The sequence below is a fragment of the Patiria miniata genome, unplaced genomic scaffold (assembly GCF_015706575.1).
Source record: "Patiria miniata isolate m_02_andy unplaced genomic scaffold, ASM1570657v1 HiC_scaffold_7, whole genome shotgun sequence".
NCBI classification, from domain to species: Eukaryota; Metazoa; Echinodermata; class Asteroidea; order Valvatida; family Asterinidae; genus Patiria; species Patiria miniata.
The window spans coordinates 33,713,689-33,736,929 of record NW_024037074.1 but is presented as its reverse complement, the minus strand read 5'-3'; the positions used below and the strand labels follow the sequence as shown (position 1 = coordinate 33,736,929).

Genomic DNA, 23,241 nt, shown 5'->3' with positions numbered 1-23,241 from the left:
CCCCCCCCCCCATGGTTCCACCTACAATTTTGGAGTGCCCCCTCCAGAAAATGAGGCCCCCTAAGGCCCCACCACGCTAGTTACCGTATTCCACTGTGTGCGCACAATGTGTTCCACACAGACAATGTCAATTCCAATGCGCACTGGTTGCACTGGTTCTTTGCTCTCATTGTAGAGCAAGGAAGACACAAATTATTTTGTTCTTGCAAACCAGGGCGGGACAGCTGCCTTTCTATCCTGGCCCTGGATAGCCAGACACCACACCAGTACCTGGGAGTAGGAGGGGGAGTTGATTAGAAAATAGCCTTCATCCTTTTAGCAACGATAATAGCTGTTGGGTAATGATTGTTTTTAAGGGACCCCATGCCAGCTGAAACTTCTCAAGCGTTTACCTCTAGCCAACTGGCCTTGTCACATTCAGGGTCTTGGTTGTGTTCATATGGACTCCAGGTTTGGCCAGATCCCGTGGCTGTTATTAAAGGGCATTGTTTTCAAGAATTTCTCTCATAATGACTCTGACTTTTCCCATTTTCCCCTGACTTGCACATGTCTTCAATAGCCTCTTACTCATACAACAAATCCGGTTTATTAGCCCAACCATGTTTACCCTAACCTTTTACCAACTCCATCAAAATCCATTCCCTCATTTTGGGAGATTTTGGCAGATAAGCCTCGTTCACCAAGTCCATCAAAATCCACCAGCTCCAGTGGTGGATTTCAACAGATTTGGTCCTGAAGCATTAAATGTGAAGCTGAGTCAGTGATGGATTTTGATGGACATGGTCTTCTACTAAGTAGGAGTTAGGGTTACAGAATTGTTCTCAAGACTATCAAAACAGTACAATTGCAGCATTCATTTTTAATGTACTGTAAGATTAAGTTTATTTTTATGCTGCTTCTACTAAACGTATGTCATTTTTCTTATATTGTCTGTATGTGTAAATGCAACTCATAATTTGCTTGATGCTTTTAAAGCTAATGATGCTTCATTTCAGGAAGTTGTGAATTCCGCTTCAACTGAAAGCAGAGACTTTTCTTTCATTTTTCATTTAGAGGAGGCATTGTATTTTTCATATATTGTCATGATTCAAATTTCAAAATTATTCAGAGCATGTGTAGGCCTATTCATTTAAAAACAACGGTGACTTTGAAAAAATCAAACAGCTCACTGGGCCGTAAACATGTCATTTGAAATCTAAAAAGCAACAACTTTCTAATCAATTAAAACAGGGATTTCGTTCTTGTTAAAAGTTATTGTTCTTTCATAATCTTAACAAGTGCCAGTGCACAATAAGCTCTGGCGAAAAATGCGGCGCCGATGGCACATCTGGAACACCATACTTTTGATTAATTTTCATTTCCTCCTTCTGGATACCGATTACAGAAAATACCAACCACTACAGCAAATACCATGTGACTATAACATTACTGCACATATCTTGCCTCCGTTGACAAATTAACTTTACGCATTGTTATGCACAATGTTTAGAGTGCATTTACTGACCACAGCATGGCATTTACTCAATTTTGGTAAAATATGTTTGGGTCCATTTTCGGGGACTGACCGACCGACCGACCAACACCCAAAAGTGACTTGTAGAAACTCCTGCCAGAGCTTTAAAAATGGTCGAGCTTAAAATATAACAGTCCAGACATTTATAGAGACACAGGATAATGGACAAAATACACAGTAAACACCAGTATTGCCTCAGGGAGTGGCAGGAACCTCATGTACAGGGGGTCGAGGTGGCTAGCCTGCAAATGGAAATCTATGATCCACTCCAGGTCATTAACACTGCAGTTCCACCCTCCTCCAAAACCACAACCAAAACAGAAACAATACTCTCAATCCCCCAAAATAACAGTGGTATTGTGACTCACCCAAACAGACTGGTCCCAGATTGGGTCCTAGACACCTCAGTAATTAGTCAGTGTGTGACCCCATCAGGACCCCAGGTGTCCAGACAGAAGGGGGTGGGGGAGGGGAACTAGCGGCACCTGCTGAGGACATGTTTAAAAAACACACATGCCCCTTTGTGGAGCAGTTAGAGGCGACCGCTTTCATGTCTGGATCATGTTCAGTATTTTGTTCATGTCTTGATCCTGTTGATGCTATAGTTTGCCTGTTTGAGAAATCGGAAACCTTTCAATTCGAAACAGTTCCAAAGTTCTGATTCATAGTTTGCAAATCAACCAGAAGAAATGAAGTAATGAACAGAGAGATTATTGTTTCTGATTTTAATGACCTTTGTTTGAAGGAGTGTTGAGTTACTGGAAACAAAATGTGGATCAAATTATTCAGGGAAGTCACACAGTTGGCCATCTGTTGACCCAAATCAATCCATGTTTTTGCTTGAGCCACTTTTCACAAGTTGTTCCAATTACCACCTTGCCTTTTGTTGTGTCTCTGCACATTTTAACCACTCCTTCAGTCGTATCAAGCCTTTGCATTGTGTCAATTCGGTTTACTTTTTTGATTCTGAAAGTGGTGCCCTATTTGTTCGCATTACATTCAGGAGCGACATCTCTACATCAAATGTCTCAACTTTATTTTATGCCTTATCAAGTTATTTTACTGTTAAGTTCATTCTTGCATTATTTGAGCTGTCATATGTGCAAGATGCAAATACCCTTGTGGACTTAGAATATAGAAGTACAAAACTTGATTGAGACTTACATGTAGCATATCTAGTAACTTTTTTTCAAACAAAAAGAGTTACATGTAGGCCTGACAGTCGGAAACGTCTGACCATCATTTTTAGACTCTGAAGTAATGTATCAGGCATGCAGGTTTTTCTCAGATCAGTTGATTTCCTCTTTTACTTCTCTTGTATGCCATTTAGACTTAAAAACACTGCAGTGTGTCTCTTTAAACTTGAAATTAACTCTTTTTTGAGTTAGGTACTTCCCAGTTGCATGCCTGATGTACTTAGTTGTCTTGATTATCATCAGAGATTACTACTGTCTGAGCATGGAGGAGAACCTTCCCACAGTAATGACCATTGCACCCTGGTGATGACTGCAGATTGTCTGGACCAGCTGGGCACTTTCTGCTTGGTTTTGATTACAGTTTGAGCTAATTATCCGATGAAATGCAATCATGTAAGAACATCCTGTAGCAAGGGACTTTCTGTGTTACACAATGGCCTTATTAACTGATTCATTATGGTACCCATGTTATACTAGAGCACACCTTACCCAAGCAGTGGGAGACTTTTGAGACACTTGGTGGCAGCCAACACACTGGTCCTTTTTTCTGTTGCTTGCATCATTTTGAACATGCGCACATTAGCTTAAACAAGATGCAAACAATTGAAAAGGACCGGTGTACTTGCTGCTGTCAAGCGTAGTAAAAGTCTCCCATTTGTTCAAATTTGAGGACTTCAAGATTGAGATAATTAATTTATGTGTGTTGTGTTTCTGTTTATGATTGTTATTGTTGGTTCTTAATTAATTGGCTCTGAGATCCCTTTGTCGATGTGATTTCATAAAAACTGAATACTCAATGTTGTTTGAGGACCTGCAAGAAAAAAATTTGCGAGCTCACTTGTGTGGGACTCAAACCCACAGCCTCCCGCTTACTAGTGCAAGTGCAAACATCTTACCACATGACCACCGAGATCGGCTGGCTGGTTCGAATCTGATACAGCAGCCGGTACTGCAGTCAATCATTATTTTATGAGGGAATGTTGGCTCTGAGGTGTTACAGTAGCAAGGAAGTTCACTATTAAATTAGTACAATAGTCTTCTTTAATTTAGCTTTGACATAGTTCAAAACAGAAGATTCTGTGACATTTACAACCACGCGGTTTGTCATAAGACATGTTCATACATTTTCAGTCTGAGTTTTAAATTCCCTCTTGCCAAGTGGCCGAATTAGCCCCCTAACCTCCTATCCAGGGGCTGCTCCCTGGGTAGTCTAGTCTGCCCCCTCTAGGTAGGTCCAGGTTCCTCTGGCTGTGCATTTGGCCCTCAGGATTCCCACACTTGAGCCCAGACCTTGTTGACATAGAGAGTCCTACATGTAGGGATCGGGGTTCATGCTCAGTGTCAGATGCTGGCCAAGCTTGCTGGGATCTTTAGGCTTTAGCTCTGAAAAACAACATGCAAGACTGGGGATGCTGTGATTGGGGTACATGCTGTACATAGCTACCACCCCCTGGCTAAGTCTCGTCAACACCATCCTCTCTCCCTCTTTCAGGGTTTCTGCTGGCAAAGAATTAGCCTTTCTAACCCCTGTTTGATGGGAGGGGACATTTGTATTATTTTGGGGAACTTGTTTTTCTGCCTCCTGTTGTTGCAAATGGTTTTGGAACAATTTGCCAACTTAGTGACTTGAGCCCAAGATTCAGGGGTAACTGCTCTATATTCAGACACCCCTATGTTCCGACACCCCTACATGTATGGTCCAACTACCCGCACATAAGATTGTGTTACTCCCGGTTAGGGTTAGGGATAGGAATAGGAATATGTTGCATCGGAACATAGGTGTGTCACCCTGTCGGAACATAGGTGTGTCGCCCTGTCGGAACTAAGGTGTGTCGCCCTGTCGGAACATAGGTGTATCGGAACATAGGTGTGTTGGAACATAGGTGTGTCGGAACATAGGTGTGTAACCCGATTCAGGAACAGGGTGTCCAAAATGGCTAAGACCAAGTAAACCAGTTTCTTGTACCCGCTCGCTTCTTTTGCAATATATTTGTAATCTTTTTATATGTTTTCAGCAAAATTGTTGTCTCTGTGTATGCAAGCTCAAAATCTGGTACAAAGGGTGACAGTTTTTTTGGACACAACTGGTATCAGCAAAAGAGTAGAGAAATTGAAGAACCCATCTGCCTTCTTGAGAAAAACTGCCTCCTTTTCTTAACTTCAAAAAGCCTGGATGAGAAACTAGTGGTTTTTTTTTTTAAAAGTCGCCTAATTAAAAAAATAAAGTGTCTCAAATACCCTCCCATGATCATAATGTGTTTACAGGTAAATGATTAATTCCCTAGGGCATCCAACCTGTGTCAAAAAAAGTCACCATAGAGACGCCCTTCAGGCCAAATTAGAACTGCATGATGAATTGAACAGTGAATTTAATGAGATTTTTTGCGGGTCAAAGTTTTGGCAGGCAGGGGACAAATTGAAGTTCAGCACTATTGTGCTAAAAATTACTTTCCACCTGCAAATTCTTTTATGTGACTTTGTGATTCTGTTGTGAGTTTGCTTGTTATGGTAAAGACAGCAAGGTTTTTTTCGGCTTGTTTATGCAGATTTTCCAGAATCTAGGTATCCTAAAAAGCCATCAACAAATACTGGAGTTTTGCCCCTGTATCAACACCGGTTTCAATGTGATTTCTATCTGGTGTCCCTGCCACCTAAGGCTAAAAATTCACACCACTGTCAACAAGTTCTGACTGTCAACAACTTGCGATCTATCAGTTGAGGATGGCAACTGGGATCCTGGGCAGTAATCCAGTCCTGATTACCTGCTACGGTGTAGTCTTCTCTTCTCATGAGCTTTTTCTCTCATTTTGCAGTTGTTGGATGTTTGTCAAAGTGTGACACATCTATACTTGTGTAACGCCTTTTTTCTGCAGTAACAAGTTCCGAGAAATTGCGATGGGGGGATGGACATTGTTACACTCATCATGTTTGTATTTTGTGTTTGTTTTTTAATGGTATACAACTTGTATTTGGGTCATTCCACACTAAAGGGGTACAAAAGTGTGACATGCTATTGGGAAATGAGCAGGAAAATAATATCAACTTGTTTGTCCTCTTTTTCCCTTGTATATTCCCACCCCAATGTTAAGGATAGTGCTCAGCAAGAATTTTAAGACGTTCCAGGCAGATTTTACAAGGTGTAGGGCCTATACATGGGTGGCTAGTGCGTAATGCGCTTGCCTCTCACCAATGTGGCCCAGGTTCGATTCCCGGCTCGGACCATATGGGAATAGAGTTGATAGTTGATTCTCTCCTGTAACAAGAGGGTTTTTCTCCAGGCTCTCCCGGTTTCCTCCCTCTGCAAAAATCAACACTTTGGATCTCTGGCTGTGCTCCCTGGTCAGACATGGGTCATGTGGCGGCAGCCTCGGGCGCCGTGACATGCCTTCACGTCCCTTGCAATTCATCTTCTCAGCTGCAAGTAAGGATGATTAGCCCCAAAATAAGTATAACATGCTCAGAATGTTACGCACGTAGCATGGATTGAAATGTTATTAATATTGATAGAAAGTTATAATTGCGATAAAGGAACATGTACCGGGTATTTACCCAGAAATTGTCCCTTTTCATTCTTATGAAATGCATGGGCGTCAATCGGTGGGGGACAGGGGGGGGGGGAAACAAGACTTTCCCGGCAGATTGTTAAAGTGGGGGATATCATATCGTTTGTCCCCTCCCCCCCCCCCACTTTTTCGTCCCTGAATAAAAATTGTAGCCTATTATAACGATTCTTTAGCTCAGAACAGTTTAAAAGATGATCTTAGTAGTCAGAAATTGCCTCAGATTGCACCACTGAGCGTCTAGAATCCATAATGTTTCGGGGCACTGAAGCGGGCCCCAAACCCCATGCCCTTAGGGCTTCACACTTCGCACTCGCATTAGTACTCATCAAGGTATGTCCCCCACTTTTGAGAAGCGATTGACGCCCTTTCCTACATGAACCTGTTACCCGTAATAAACAAGACAATCTACTGTGTATTAGACATCACATGGTATTTATGTTCAAAAGATTACATTACGTAACATGGACAGAAATCTGTCAAATTTTTCAAATACAAACCTTACATATAAATGTTTTGAGATGGTTACTTATATCACACTTACATGTACCGGTACGTGTACATGTACATAAATGTATGTACACCTGTGAGTACAGGGGTCAGGTGTAGTTTTGTTTTACCTGGGCAGATCATATTCTCTCAACCCTGATCCAGATTGAATGTTACCCATGTAGAGGGCTAGACTCTGAATTCTTGCTAGTGTGAGATTGTGAAAGTACCTTAAGTTCAGTCTGAAAAATAACATAAATCAAAAGTTCAAGTGCCATATTAATTTGAGGGGTCCTCTGCTGCTGCAATATGAAATCCTGACATAGCCACGACCTGAAGGAGCCCAGTTAAGTGAAAGGTCACATTGAAATAACAAATCTCAAGCCTCATATTGTTATTTCTCACCTAGGAGGTGATAAATTGCACTCAGGTTAGCAAGCTGTTGAAAACGCAGTAATTATACAGGCACTTCAGAATTTTCAAGCAGACAGCGTCATATGTATCTAGCACTTGTAATTTTTTTTATCGCGTATTGAACTTGAAGTATTTTTTTCATATGCTGATGGACAGATTAGTGGACAGATTGGAGAAAAAAATCATCTGTATAATGTAAAGACTATTGTTGCAAAATTTGTTATTTTTGGAATTGATCTGTTTTAAGGAAATTAAACATTTTCTGACACTTTGGTAATGTATTAGCTGAGGTTATTAAAAAAAAAACATTCTGACAAACCTATAATTCCTTATTTGGTACATGTATGTGAAGTACATGTATGAACATGGAATTAGCATTCAAAAACTTAATTCATAGAAAAATACTTGTTCCCAATGATTTCATTGCAACTGAAGTGTGTGGCAACAATCAAGTTGTCATTGTCAGGTTCAAACATTGTCAAAAAGGTTGTCAAATTAATGAAATGAAGTATATGTTTTGCTAGTATTAAGGATCAAGCTGACCAGTGTGAAGTGATAAGATCAGGGAGGAAAAAGACCTCAATGATGGAGAGTGTCCAAGGGCAATGCGGTGGTGTAAATGAAAGAATGACCCCTTATGACCCTTTCATTACCCCCTGGCCACTAACCTGACTATTGACCTAGTGTGTACCGGTATGAGTTTTATATGTGTGTTAGTTCTGAATGTAGAGAATTTTTGTCACAAGCCCTGTTCACATGGGAAATTTCAAAGTAAAAATCACCAACATGATGGTCTTTTCCCCTGATTTATAAAACTTGTGTGATCTTTTCCCCTGATTTATGAGACTTGTGTGAACAGGATATGCAGATGAGAAAAGTTTCTTGAAAGTTGAACATCATGAGCTGAGGCCAATGTCTATGAAATTTGGACTGCTATGAAATCTGGTCTCTTTTACCTTATATGGACTCTAACCCTAACACATGACCTGTCACTGTCCCAATTATCGTTGCTTAGGCTTAGGCCAAATAAAAAAAAAAAACATGTCTAACGTCCTGCCTTTTTGAAGAAAAAAAAGGAAGGAGGAGGCCCTTTTTTGTTTTTTTCTTCCAAAATGGCCGCCGGACCAGGCTATTTTTCAAGATGGCCGCCAGCTTTTTTTTAAATGGCCGCCACTTGGACTCAGGAAATGACATACCCTTTTTACATGGGCTAGATGCAACAGACAAAGAGGCCAAAATGATGTCACTGTTTAAAATCATTTTGTCGCTTTTTTTTCACACACAAAAAACAAAAACAGGAGGCGGCCTCCAAAAAGGAAGCGGGCGGGGACGCTAAACATGTTTTGTTTTTTTATTTTGCCTTACTTAATACAATAAATCAGTCCGTAAGTCCTAGAGTCCAAGTTTCGCTCTACACCAGAAATGTTTCAAGCTTTTTGTTTCAAGGCAGTTAGTTGAATAACCCAGAAAGCATTGTCTGAACTGTGTCAATTGTCAAACTGCTGAGTTGTGAGAAAAAGTGGAACCCAGTTAGGACGTGAAAAGGTAAAAACAAGATGTGTCCAAAAGTTTCTTTTTAATCATAATATTGTGGAGATTCTTGTGGAATGTAATGTTTGAAGTTTCAACATGCCTTATTGTTGGGAAATTTTTTTTGTGAATGACATTTTTTTGTTCAAAGTTTCAACTACAGAAATATGTGGTTTGTATTGTTGATTGGAAATATAGAACCATGGGACTGGAATTGTTTAGGAAAACTGTCTCTTATCTAGGCATTTTCATCCCAGTGGGAAAAATGAAGACTATTCTCCCTCTGGGAGTTTGTATCTTTTGTCTTTTTTGTTTAGATACAAGCTCTAATTCCAGCTTTGTATATTTATCTAAGACAAAATGCTACTGCACATGATCATGTACTTGTTAGATACATGCATTGTAGACATGTACATGTACATGTAGTCCCCAATATTTTCTGGAGCATTACGTGTCAGACTGTAGTGTACCGGTACCTGATAATTGTTCTTAGTCAATGTCAGTTTAGATGCATGTAATTTAAGAGATGTGCGTTTTTATTTGGATTTTATTAAAACTATAACATTTCTTCATATTATCTGTCTTCAGCCACTACGCATACTGTGAACGTAACTCTGATATTTTATGTTACATCCAATTAATGAGGGATAGTTTTTTGAAAAGAATCTACACAGCGTGGGCAGAGAATGTTTTTAATGACAACATTGGCAAAAAATAAAGGGGAAACAAAAAATACGTAAGTTCACAGAAATGCAATTAGTGGGGGCCATTTATATCAACCGAAATCATTGCGTACTTGTTGTCTACGGCGCTCAAGCCTTGCAGATGAAAGTAACCGATCGCGCACTGACGTCACTGTAGTAATCCCCGGCCATCAGTGCCTCGTATCAGCCGGGCCAAGATAATGGGGGCCTATAATTTATCACAGTTTAAAGAGCCTCACATTCCGCCCATACCTCAGATATTGGTCTCGCGGTGTGTGTGACACGTTTGAACTTGGTCGCTCAGCGGCACAGCCGAGAGATGGTTGACGTAAGCAGCCCAAAGACCACACCAGGGTGTCACTTACCAAAGCGTTAAAGTTAAGAACAAACTCTGTATGTGCTTCACGACAAGACCGCAAAAACTTGGCATCAGAAACTGCAGCCTTTCATTAATGATTGACGGTCAAAATAAATCAAAAAGTCAAAAGTTGCGCCAAATGTCAAGTTTCTTTTATTAGCCTTTGATATGTTCTAAGTCCTGAATTAGAAACATCTCCTTAAACGTTTTCACCTTTATCCGCAAATACTGCAATTTTATTTTTAGAAATTTTTGAACCAGCAGATCTTTCAACACACCCCCATGAATGTACACGTGTAAGTGCATCCAGTCTTGCTTCATGCAGTCTTATTATGGTTAAGAATTATTTTTACAGTAGAAATGAACCAATTTCGAATTATTTTTTAAGTAGAAATGAACCAATGTGTATATCGTAACTTCTCTTTATCAAATAAAGGGTAAATGGACAATTCGAATTCAGCAGTCACTTATATTTTCTGATCATGGCGCATTTATGGGAGGCATGGGTGGCTAGTGTGTAAAGCACTTGCCTCTAAATGTGGCCCCAGGTTCTATTCCCGGTTGGACCATATGTGAGTAGAGTTGTTCCACGACAGTTTTTCTCCGGGCTCTCTGGTTTTCCTCCCTCGGTGAAAATCAACACTTTTGATATCTGGCTGTGCTCCGTGGTCAGGCATGGGTCATATGACGGCAGCCTAAGGCGCCTTTACATGCGTTCCGGCTTGACCACATGGTAGCCACGTCCTTCGCAATTCAGCTTCTCAGCTGCGAGTAAGGATGATTAGCCCCCAAAATATTATTATCACTACCATCACAAAACTTCTTTGTAGCATATTTCACCCTTAAGTCAGCGTTAACCCCATGCAAAATGTTACTTTTTTAAGATAAGGATTTGAAAGTGGTAGCCCTTCATGATCACAACCAGAGATAGTTCCCCTTGCCATTAAATTTTTTTTCAAGGCAAAAATGTTGTGCCTACTTTTTCAGAATCATTTACCTTGTCTTTCCCCCTTCCCCAACCCTGAACCTGGATGTGCCGCTTGCTCTAGTGCATGCAGAAATAGTTTTGTCATTTGTCATTCTAATTAGTGTCTGGGTCTCGGCTTAAATTTCAGGCCAATACTAATAGCAGTGTTATGTATTCATACCGGTACATGTGCGTACCGGTAAGTCTGAGAAGAAAAAAAAAACCTTTCATTTGATACTCATAATTACTTAGCACGTCAGCTTTTGACGTTCTAGGAAGTCAACACGTTTCCAATAACCACACAGCTTCATGCTCATTTCCACGTACCCTTACGTGCCGAGCTCGCACCCCGTTGAAATCAACTTGACAGTATCAATTCGCATTCATTAACTCCGGCGGATTGCGTATCACTGGGATGTCCTGAGACTGACAGCCCACATTGACCTCTCCTGGACTCTGCATTATTGGCATGTGACAGGGAAATATGAAAATAAACCCCTAGCTGTGCCAATAGCGATACATATCTCCCAGGCTTTCAGATCTGTGTTATCTACGGCAAGTATGCATACTTTTAGTGCTTTGTGGAATTACTTTTAGTGCTTTGGGCTTATCCAAACTTCAAAAGCTGTAATAATAATGATGATATGATGATTTTGAAGATATGAAATGTGAAGAATTGGCTGATGCATGTTGTCTCTCAGAGAGAATGGAAAGTCTGTTGGATAGTGTAAAACTGTGATGTCTGAAGAAGCGGGTAAGTATTATTTAAAGTTTATTTCTTGGCTACGATGTTGCTTGGTTATCTTTGGAACAATTGGAATTAGTGGCTTAAATCTAGTGTTCTGGGTCTCAAATGCTGTTGCACTCACAGTGATAAACTGTGTTAATTCAAAGTTGTTGTGAAAATTATTGTTTAATTTTGTCAACGTTCTTTTCTTCAATATTGCATCTTGCTTTGTGAGGCACCCTATCACACACATGTGCTATTATGGTAATTAAAACCACATGTGCACATGTGGACGTTGTTAATTGAATTACCAAAAAAGAATCATGTTTGTTTAGTTTCACATGCGTGATTGTTTGCATTTGAAGGAAAACTGCCCCGAAGCCTTGGAAACCTGACCAGACTTTGGGAGGTAATTCAGGTGTAAATCAGATACTTTGTATTTCCCTCCAAAAACTTCTCGCAGCCTCCTCAGTTACAGGAACAGCTCATTGCCTGGCTCAAGAGTCTCAGATTTCTCTCTGAATGTGTCAATGTGGTACGGGCACGTTTGTGGAGGATTGACTGGTGTTACTTTTTCATTGCACGGATCAGTTTTGTTAAAATGTGACTGGACACCATATGGCACTTCAAGGTGCAAAAATTCAATCATGTCAGGGCAGGAGCTTATGTTGAGGTTGAGTTGGATCATGGAGGAACCATGGTTGGAGTTACTGCACGGCTTTTTAAAGATACGGTAATTAGGCAATGTTTTGAATTCAAAGTTTACCCGGTACGTGACAGGGAAACTGTCTGAGAATGAATAAAACCCAGTGTTTGTTCCTGAATGTAATGTAAAGTTCACTACCGGTAGCTACAAAGACCAATAAAGATGCACTCTCATCAATTCTATAATGAAGATCCCTTCAATGGCCAAAACATTATTCAGATAATCCACCATAGGGAAGTTGCTTTGTACAATAGCGTGCGCAATAGTTTCTCCAGTGATTAGTGCCCCAATTTGCCTGTTATCTTTTGCAGTTAATAACAGGATCCTTAATTAAAACCAATACAGTGTATACACATACATGTGCACTTTCATATACTTAATATTTACCTTGATGAACATATAAATACCGGTATTCTTTTAAATATTTTTGTTCCGCTTTGTGATAGGGTGTGGTTTGTATAAAAATAAACCTTTCGTTTCCTACATGTATTTAATTAGGGATTCAATCCTTATCAAAATATCCGCTAGTCTACAGTCAACCTAGCTCCACCCAGATATGTTATTCTTGATCTAGACAATACTGCCCTCTCTTGTCCAAAACCAACACCATCATAAGTAAACCTTTTTTTTCAGAACTCAACCATTCAGTGGGTCCATACTTCCATATAGAGTAAGGGAACATGCTACCATAATTTGCAAAGTTATATTTGTTACTCTCTTATATGTGCCATTTTGTATTTGACAAACCAGTCACTGGTTTCCCATTGTGCGTTAATTCATCGCAGTCCTGGCTTGAACTGCAGGGTCAAATTTAATGACGTTCATACTTGGTGGAAGTTGCTTCTATGACACTGACAAGGTTCTTGCTGGTGTAGCCCTGTATGTATATATTTGTGGACATTATCGATACTCAAACTCCGTGTGTACAGTACAGGTACAAGGTATGGCCAGTTTTCCTTGTGGGTCAGTGTCATTTATATCAAGTATTATTCACAATAATTTAAGGCCACAGATCAGACAGTTTTGCAGCAAAATTAGCTTTGGCTTCAGGCCTTGCATGTTTATGCACAGTCATAGACAAAAATGCCTGTTTGAACAAACTCGCTTGTGGTGACTGTATTTAAGCAGGTACAAGAATACAGTTTGTACATTTAGACTATGTACCCGGTACATGTACATGTACCGTACATGTTATGTCTGGACCATACAACAGGATTTCACATGTGGGTTGACCCACCAAGAAAAGAAATACAAGGAAGGCCAAACCCTTCCATCACATGCATAAGAAAAATTGGCAGCTATCCAAATCTGTGGAGGAAGCCCCGCCTTTATTTGACCCAGCTGTGTGCCAACCCATTTCCTAAGTACTTGGGGGAGTTCAGCCCAATCACACTTGTGTATTCACACTGGAAAAATCTTGAATCCCCTCAAAGTATGTCACTCTCAAGTTTTATTGACCAGCTGCAGACCAACTTGTCTGTGAATGTCAAACACAGAGGGGACACATGACAGCGTTTGAAATGTTTGGACACCATGTTTGTTCAAAACTTCAAAATCCCATTGCTTTATTCTTGGAACTAAAACACAAAGCGTGGACTCTGTGCCTGGGCTGCCAACTTTGAGTAAGAGCTGAGAGTGAGAATTTGGCCATGGAGCTTGATCAAAACTAATGCGAGCGCAAAGCCCAAACGGTTTGGAGTTTGTGGTCCACTTAAGGGCCCCGAAAAGTTTTGGATTCTAGACGCTCTGTGGAGCATCTGAATACAGATTCAGAGTGTCTGAAAACAGATTTAAAATTCAGCATTTATAAACCCCGGTACCGGTGTCCGTTCTGGTTTCTGGAGGGATTGGGAAAATGGGAACCAGTCTCCCTATCTTCCCTGGTGCACACCAATCGTGGCACACTCTCACTTCTATCACGAAGGCCCCTTCCAATGGTGAAAGCATCATGCTAGCTATTGTTCAGATAACCCGTCAGGCAGCAGGGGACCCTGTGAGTGTTCAGTAATCACATGCATACATGTAAAAGTACCTGAACAGCATGCACGAACCAGCGAAGTACAATTTGAGTTCTGCCAATATATTGTTGCTTCTTGACTAGTGCTCACTTTTGTTCACGCAAAGTCCAATGCACAATTTTGCTTTAGAAGCAAACAAGTAACAGAAACCCCACAGCTGTAGTTTTCAAATCTTAGTATTGCATTGTGTACACCAGTGACAGATCAGGAAGTAGGGCAATACACACTGCGCTTGAGGCGTTGCCGCTGCACCCTCAGAATTTGCTTTTATATTTTTTGACAGCCAGTCATCTCTTGAAGTTACTGCACCTATCCGCCCTTCCTTTAGTTATCAAAATAGTCTGGGGGCAGTGCATTGATATGGATTACCGTTAATTGGGGCTACAACCAAATCAGACTAGTACAACACAGCCCATCTTGAAAAGTTGTTGAGAATTTCTTTTTGAGTCTGGAGAGAGGTGTGCCCCCTGTCTCCCCAGGAAGTCTACAGGCTGATCTTGAGGGAGATTGTTGAGAGAGTCTTACACTTGGACAGATTGGCCTTGACTTAGAGAAAGTTGTGGAGTCATTTATCCATACCTGCTAGTCGAAGTTAAACATTTGAACTTTCTTTTGAAAAGTTATATAGTAAGGTTCATTTTATTTTGGGTGGTGGTGGGGGGGGGGGGGGGGTCCTTAGTTTTTTTTTAATGTTATGCTCTGATGCATTTGTGACACCTCAACCCTACACCCTCCCAGATCCTAACAAAATCCGCCAGGAGGTTTGGAAGTTTTCGCAGGATTTACATCCCATAGTGACTGCACTTCGGGGCTTGATGCTCCTTGAAAGTTTGAAGAACAGATAATAAGTATGTGCCGCGGAATCCACGGAGGTGCCTTGCACAATTTTCTGAGTTTAGGTTGGGGAGTGTAGACTGCTCGGGCTCATAGTGTCCATGCTCAAGTACCCCCTCAACGTTTACAAAGGGAGAGTGCGGGGAGAACACTTGGGGAGACATTGATGGAATGAATCGCTGAGGGTGCCCCGATGCTCATGTAAAAGACACTACATGTATGTGTTTATGCATGTTTAGAACACTTTGCGTACTTTGTGCCATACGTGTAAGTACGAACGAGTACGCCACGCAGTGTGTGCTTCCCACTGGAGCTCTTAAAAATGGTCACAAATGTGCCATCTACCGGTACTTTGCAGAATCCATGCCATCTACCGGTACTTCGCAGAATCCATTATATTTTGTACATGTAGGCTACAAAGTGTACATTAGTAAAATATGCTGAATGACATATGCGTGCAGTTCAGTGCAGTTCAGTGCAGTGGGATGTTACTGCAAAGTAAATGAAATGTGTTTATTTCATTAGCACAGCCTGAGGAAACTATCAAGGAAACAATAACAACTGAATGAACGCTTTCACTCCTGATACCACGCCTTTCCAGCTTTTTTATATTTTTACTTTCAACTTATCGTGTATGTTTGAATCATCATACATAATAACTGAGATGTTTCCTCCTTTTCCCTTAACATAGGTGTAACGGGTGTCCATGTACTATTGAAGGATGGGACATGTTTGGTGTCGATTTTGTTTTGGCTACAACTATAATGTACATGTACTCTCAAGAGGATCAACACCATCATTATTTTTGTCTGTCACGAGTCAATGTGGCCATCAGGCTGGCCATAAACAACACCCCTGGATGATGCTAGTCCATCGTAGGTTATTCCCAGCTAATGCTGGTACCATTTGTACTCCTGGGTGGAGACTGAAGAGAGGCAAGTGGGGTTGAAGTGGCTTGCCCAAGGACGTAACAAATGTCCAGCAGCTGGAATGGAACCCCTGCCCCTCTGATCATGAGTCACGAACCCTAACCACTAGGCCGCACTCCACTGTTTTCCCCCGCTGCCTCAAACCTATTTCCATTCACTGCATGTGTGTTGTGAAATAGTTAACACGCAAGAACCTTTTGTTCTTTACCAACAGATTTTTTTATGATCACCGCACACTCATGTTTTCCAATGCTTGCAAAAAAAAACCCACAAAAAAAAAAAAAAAAATTCATCATGCATGAACCTGGTGGTAACAAGGAAATAGATGTGAGAGTAAAACGAAAAGGACAACTGGACAGTTTCATTGTACGCATGGGAAAAAAATAGAGGAAATGAAGTGCATGTTCGTGACAAGGCAAATGATAGTATTGACCTTCATTAAGCGTGGTCATTGTTTACTGAACAGGCAACCCATGTTTTTTTTAACATCTGAGATCTGCAGGTAGAATGAAACAATTTACAGGTTTCTAGATTTCGAAGTGAAAGTTTTTCCTTTTTCACTTCTGTGTGTGAACTTTGGGTGGTAATCTGGACATTGCAGAGACTGTGCAAACTGTGCAAAACATGTACATCTTTGTGCATCATGACATAATGGTCAAGAAGCAATAGTATGAATGGCGGGTGAATTGAAAATGCAAAAATATCCCTTTGCTTTCAGTGATGGTCAGTGCTGAAATACAGGGTGAGGAAAAAAACCACCAAATGTCGGGACTATTGTTTCAGTGAAGTTCTGCATGTAGCACTTTCAAAATCTTGGAAATGAAAGCCCAATTCACAAGCTTTATTTTAGTACAAGAATCATTCAAATCACTCACGAACTTTTCAAGGAATGTTAAACCCAACCACCGTTTTAAATTTCTGTCCACAGATCACAAAAAAGGTGTGCGCTCGTTCAGCAAAACGAAAACAATTCACACACATCCCTATGTGTTTGAATTTGCTTTTTGTTTTGCTGGAAGAGCACTTACCTTTTTGTGATCCGTGGACAGAAATTTAAACGGTGGTTGTGTTTAACATTCCTTGAAAAGTTCGTGAGTGATTTGAATGATTCTTGTACTAAAATAAAACTTGTGAATTGGGCTTTCATTTCCTAGATTTTGAAAGTGCTACATGAAGAACTTCACTAAAAAAAAAATGGTCCCGACATTTGGGTTTCGTATTTTTTGACACACCCTGTATAGACCATTAGTTCTGTTTATTTCCTTACGGGAGTCAGATTGGGATATTATTAGGAGGCATTGTCCCAGCCCAGCGTGTACATGTACAATGTACATGAAAGAACACCTGTGAACAAAGTACGAGGACATTTCGTCCCATGTATCACAGTCAGCAAATGTGATCATCATCAGCAGGCTAGGCTTTTGGTGGCATCAACATGTCGTGGATGTTGTTAGAAAAATTTGAACAAAACTAATTATTGTTTTATGATTATGTGCAATGATGCAGCGATGTTGAAACTCCTCGGTGCCAATTTGAGTACAGATCCGAGTACGGCTGTTGCGTTGGTAGTTACGCACATAGCAACCGATTTGGCGCTGTGCCGAACATAAACATAGTGTAAACAAAGCTGCTTGTTCATTTGTATTTGATTCCAAAGTTCACTGTCAAAAGAATATTATTTGTATTTTAAAATTTAAGTTTTACTATATAATGACACCCGTTTATTGATGACGAACTGAAAGTAAAACATAAACCTACAGCTTTCCGTTTCTGAGAATGCTAGGGAAGAACGTTCTTTTCAGGGGAAATTTGCAAAATTAATGTTTACCCTAAAATGTTACCAATACTGGATAAGGACAATTCACTAACCAAATGGCCTCAGGCATTGGTGAAAACAGTATCCTGATTGTAGTAATTATTAATGGAGAATCTCCCATATTTATTACATTTTTCTTTCCTTGTTTTTGCAGTTTGTTCTATGAGAAAAGATCTGTGAACTACAGGCATCCAGCGTCTTTGGGCAAAAAAATTACAGTCAAGTTTTGTGTGTCAGGATTCACGTCATTGTCCTTTATAGAAGGTAAGTTTAGTTTCATTTTGAAAGAAGAGACTTGTATGGTAAATAATCACTGATATCACTCTTAGGTACAGACGTGACATGGTATGTCAAAATCAGGCACTTTTGGGCAAGAAGTCAATTTTGAGTTATTGCAGTATTAGTAAAATATAGACCTTGCTCTTGGAAATGCCACTTTCTTTTTTTGCAATTGGATATTCCCCAAGTGAAGTTATTAAATTTTGAAATCAGACTGTCCGAAATGTCATGCTACTTTTGTGTCATTTCAGAACAGAATCTGGAACAAAGTGTCATTTTGTGAAATGACACGCCTCTCTAAATGTGTCTTGATAAAAATACTTTGTCGTTGAAATTTTAGTTTGAAACGTTTGCAGAACATTTTAAACATTGGTAACATCACAAATTAAAAAAAAAAATCTCGAAATCGTCAAAAATCATCCCCATGTCATTTTGTAGCTGTTTTTCCACTCGTACCGGTAGCGCTACCCAATTCCTGCCTGATTACGACATACACATGTACACGCAGGTTTCTTGATGATTTAAATCTCCTATTGTTCCTCTTCCCTTTTCCTTTGTTTTGCACTCTTACTTATAAGCAAAAGCTCTCATTGGTTTTGTACTCTTTTTCTAATCAAGGTGGTCCTCGATTTGGTTCCTGTTCTCAAATCATCGATGATGTTGCACGTGTGTTCTCGATTTACACCATAAACACGCACCATGTTACATTTCTATTTCTGTTCACAGTTTAGTTATTGGAAAGTTTTGTTTATATCACTTTGTCTTGTCCTACAAACAGCTTTAAACAGAAAATATTGCTTAACCAATTTTTATGTACTAGCTAATATCAGCCGGAAACCAGTCTCAAGCAATGTAAAATCTCATGACAATTTGACTGGTAAGCTGTTTTTGCTCAGCAAATATTTCCTGAAAACTTAGCAAATTACTGTACTTATCAGCAGCTCCATTTTTTTATCCTAGAATAAAATGCACAAAATCATTAGGCCCAGGTGTTGACAGAAATGTGTATCGCGCTTCCTGGGCTCCTGGCCAAGTCTCTGCCTAGGTTGTTTTTCATTTGGTACAAATGTACTAAGAAAACAGAAGTCGTTTGTGGTCAGTGTATTCTTCTAATTGCATGTAAACATGCTGTGAAGGTGTACAGTACCAGCAGACATTAAAACGACTTGAATCCACAGAAAAAAATCCTAACAAAAACCCCATGTTTGTTAGTCGGTGTGCCAAAACAGCCAATACGATTGCAGAAACTGTTGTTTGTTACTAAAGAAAGATGCCCGTCACCAGGGGTTCCGTGAAGCATTAGCACATAGTGGTAAAAGACCTCATGTTTTTTCCCCCCTTTTTATCGGACTTTGTATTCTCCAAGTAAACCTCCATTGAATATTGAGAGTTTGTGGAGTGGTCCCAGTCTGGGCCATTATTGCTGCTGTTTGTTGAGGTTTTCTATTGTGTCTGGGCAACAAACCTACGGTTTAGGCCTTGAAGGGGTTAGTGTAATTGTGAGGGTAGATTTCGGTTGGGTTATTAGTTTTTTGCTCTCTCGTTTTTGTTGTTGAATGACATGAAAACAGGCTCTGGTTCGAAGGTAAATTGAGTACTGGCGTAAACAGCTCCTTGTTGCCTGTAAAGGATTTTTTGAAAGAGTAGGAAAATAATTGAAAGTAGGATTTTCACAGACTTTTTGTAGTTCACATGATATGATTAGGACTGACAGGCTTTAAGTCCGCGATAGAAACACATGAAGCCTTCATGTTGCACAAACCGTTATCAAGAATTAATCTTTCTGTCAGCATCTTAGAAGAAAAAAGAGTGAAGGGAAAGAGGCAGTTTTCAAATTGAACTTTGGAAAAAAAAACAGCCACATAACTTTGAGGGAATGCTTTCTCAGAGCATTGAATGGCGTGTTTGATATCAAACTGAAATGATGAGATACAGCCTTGGGCCATGCTTTCTCACCCTTGAGGATGCTGGTAATGGCTTATCTCGTTTCCAGTTACTGAGTAATGAGTTGTCATTTCAATTCCTCATTTTAATTTAAAAAAAAAGTAAGGTTCTTTCTTTCACACCATCCAAAATCTCTGTGTTGGACATGTGTCCATCCCGAGATATTCACACTAGCAAGAATCCAAGTTTACAAATGTACATGGGTTCTACATTTGCCCAACGCTCTACATGGGTAACATGCCCTAACAATCACCAAAACCATGGCCAGGCATCTTGACGCTACCCACCGCGCTCTCCTACGTTACTACCTTGGTGTGCACTTCTCGGTATGGCTATCCAACGTCGACTTGTACGCTCGTATGTGTAGCACCTGCCACAACCCTGGTTCCCACCAGGATTGGATTTTACCCCTGGTGCCCAGCTCTCTAGTTCCCCTAGAGCGCTGGGCAAATGTAGAACCCATATTGGATTCTTGCCAGTGTGAAACGAGCTCCCAATGCGTGTACAAACTGGTGTAAGTGTGAACGCTATGCCTTGTTGATCCTTGTTCGATCGGACCATGGAGCTGTGTTTATAGCTCCATGATCGGACTTGGTTCTGCTCCTGACTCTGAAGGTGAGTGTGAGAATTCAACAGATCATGTAGAAACTTCATCTGATATTTGCTTGGTGTCATGAGTGTCGAGCTCAATGAAATCGGTAGTACAGTGGGTGCCATTATGCCACACATCACTTTCCTTGATTGGCAACTTGATGAAGTATTTAGCCGAGGTGAGGCTCCAATATTGAAGAAAAAAAAACCACTTCACCCCATGCACCTGTTAACACAATCACCCAGGCAATCTCACCACAACATTTCTTTCCTTTTTCTTAAAGACTGATCCCCCTCAGTCTTGCCTGCAGATATTTTCTTGTCCCAGACAACAAAATCCCAAAAGGGTTTGAGCATTGAGCGATCATCACTGCGATAGCCCAGAAGCAAGTTCTTTTTTTTCCTTCTGTGAGGAGTATTTTGCCCTCAGACCCAAGTGTATTCATTATCCTTTTGTTGACACGGACTGTACCGTTTATTCACAGTGCCGCTGGTGACATAGGTGTGTGTTATGTTGTTAAGATTAACTGAATATAACTGGTGTCCGGCATTCTACTCGCTCTGGGATTTTTAAATCAGACCTGTTGTTGTACCTGTTGTGTGGGAAATGTGTTTTGAGGTGGTTGCTGGAAATGACTTGGACAGCGTGCGAATGCTGTTATTTCCCGCTGTTTTTTTTTTAAGACCAAGTAGATGTAGAATCTTGCTGAATGGGAGTAAGTTGGTATTAACTAAACTTAAGTGCTGGATGGGAAAAACATTAACGTTTTGAATTGAACTGGTAGTAATTTAGCTGACCCCTTGTAAAGTTGCTGATATACATGTACCTGCATGCAACTTTTCCTCGGATCAGCTGATTTCCTCTTTTTTCACTTCCAATGTATGCCATTGAAAATAGAAAAACACTGTACAAAGTCTTGGAAAGATTTGAATTTCCTCTTTTTTTGTTGCTTCCCAGTTGCATGCCTGATGCAAATCCAGCAGTCTCACAGTAAAGTGGAAACTTTTTTCAGGGACATAAAGCACGAATCACCTGACCAGATTTGCATCATTTCCGGATGGCTTTCCGGCGGGATGTGCATGGGAAGTGCTGGAATGCTTTGCAGGGTAAATGGCACGTGCTCAGCGTACATGTAGTTTTATGCTGTCCAGATAACACGCTTGGAAAACTACAGTTTAAGTCAGACATGATCGGACACAAACCAAAGAACGGTCTAAAAATGCATATCTTGGGCTGGGATTCAAACCCTAAAACTGTCATTTCTTCTCATCGTCTTCTCTCTAAGTTGGTGTGATGTTTCCCCCCGGGATGCTTTACGGACTATACATGTAATATACAGATACAGAACCCTGACCACACCATATTTATGTACATGAATAGCTGCATCAACGTACGTCAACAACCTTCTAGGTGTTCGTACGTTTATGGAACAGAAACAGAAACAGAAAGCATCAGGGCCATTAGATTTTCCCGTCCCTGTTTCACCTGACATCTATGATCTAATAATTTTGGATGCAACTCTTAATGTAGTCGTCCTCCAGGAGTTATTATGAAAGCAAACTATACCAGTACCAATACTTGCTCAACAAATTGAACAATTGTGTTAAAGGGAATGTACAACATTTGCTTTCGTTGTGATTTTCAGAAATAAATGGATTTGGAGGATTAGTATGTTATCAGCAAATATTGTTACACTAACTTGTTTCACGTTTTGGGTTCGTAGATGGTGGAAAAACCAAGAAAATCAATCATATTCTTGTAGTCTGGTTCCCCGACCCCACTTCAGCTGAAATGGAGCAATTTATGGACTTTGGGGATTTGTAAGATCATAGAATCAGTCTAGCAGGCTTGTAGTCTTCACAGGTGCGTAATCAATTGCAAAGAAAATGCAGACGCACTAAATATGAAAAATTAGGAGCACTTTTTGAAAAAAAGCCAGTTTTCTCCAACGCTGGTTGGCCGACTAGCGTTGGAAAAATACAGTTTTTCCTGAAAATGTCAGCACACCCAGAGCCACAACTTTACAGGATGCTTTAGACTGTCATTCCCTAACAATCCACTAAAGATATTTCGTGATAATTTGATCATTTCGTTTTTTGATGTTTGCAAATGTTGTATCTTCCCTTTAAGTAATTCTCGATACTTGATTGGCAAATTTTCAAAGTTCAGAGGTACATGTCGTGGGGACAGGATTCTTTTTCACACTTTTGACCTTAAATTTATAGAAAAACCCATCAGCATAGTAGTAGACATTTAAAGTGCTACAAAACATCTGTGGCAGAACGAAAGGTGCGTTTTTGTAACAGTAGATTTTATATGTACATTTGGAATTTGGAATTGCAAAATCCACTTCCCGCTGCCCTAGATGATCCCATTCTAGTTGTCTTTCATCAGCTGTTTTCCAGCTAAAGCGTGAAATATCCGCATAGAAATTTACCAATTTCAATTTTGAAACAACCATCTTACCACGAATCCTTGGGTCACTGTGTGCATTGGTGCAACAGGAAATCCATAGATCCTTGACCAGCCCTGTGGAAATGACCATCAGAGAACAAACATCACCGACTTCCTCTAGTTTGATTTCCTCTTTTTGTTCGGTTCATAGAGCTACACATGTACATGTGCTATGGCAATGCTTCACAGAAAGTGACACCAAAGGGGCTTT

At 40.3% G+C, this 23,241-nt stretch overlaps 1 protein-coding gene across 4 annotated transcripts in view; it reads left to right on the top strand.

Annotated features, from left to right (window-relative positions):
- LOC119746421 (piggyBac transposable element-derived protein 4-like) overlaps nt 1-17,989 on the top strand; it is a 34,800-nt gene extending 16,811 nt beyond the window's left edge. For 3 of the 4 annotated variants that reach the window (XR_005273741.1, XR_005273743.1, XR_005273742.1), the window contains exon 3: nt 17,916-17,989. The gene's annotated coding sequence lies outside the window, so the exon portion shown is untranslated. The remainder of the gene's footprint in view (nt 1-17,915) is intronic. The other variant, XR_005273744.1, reaches the window with a different exon arrangement.
- The last annotated feature ends 5,252 nt before the right edge of the window (nt 17,990-23,241 follow it).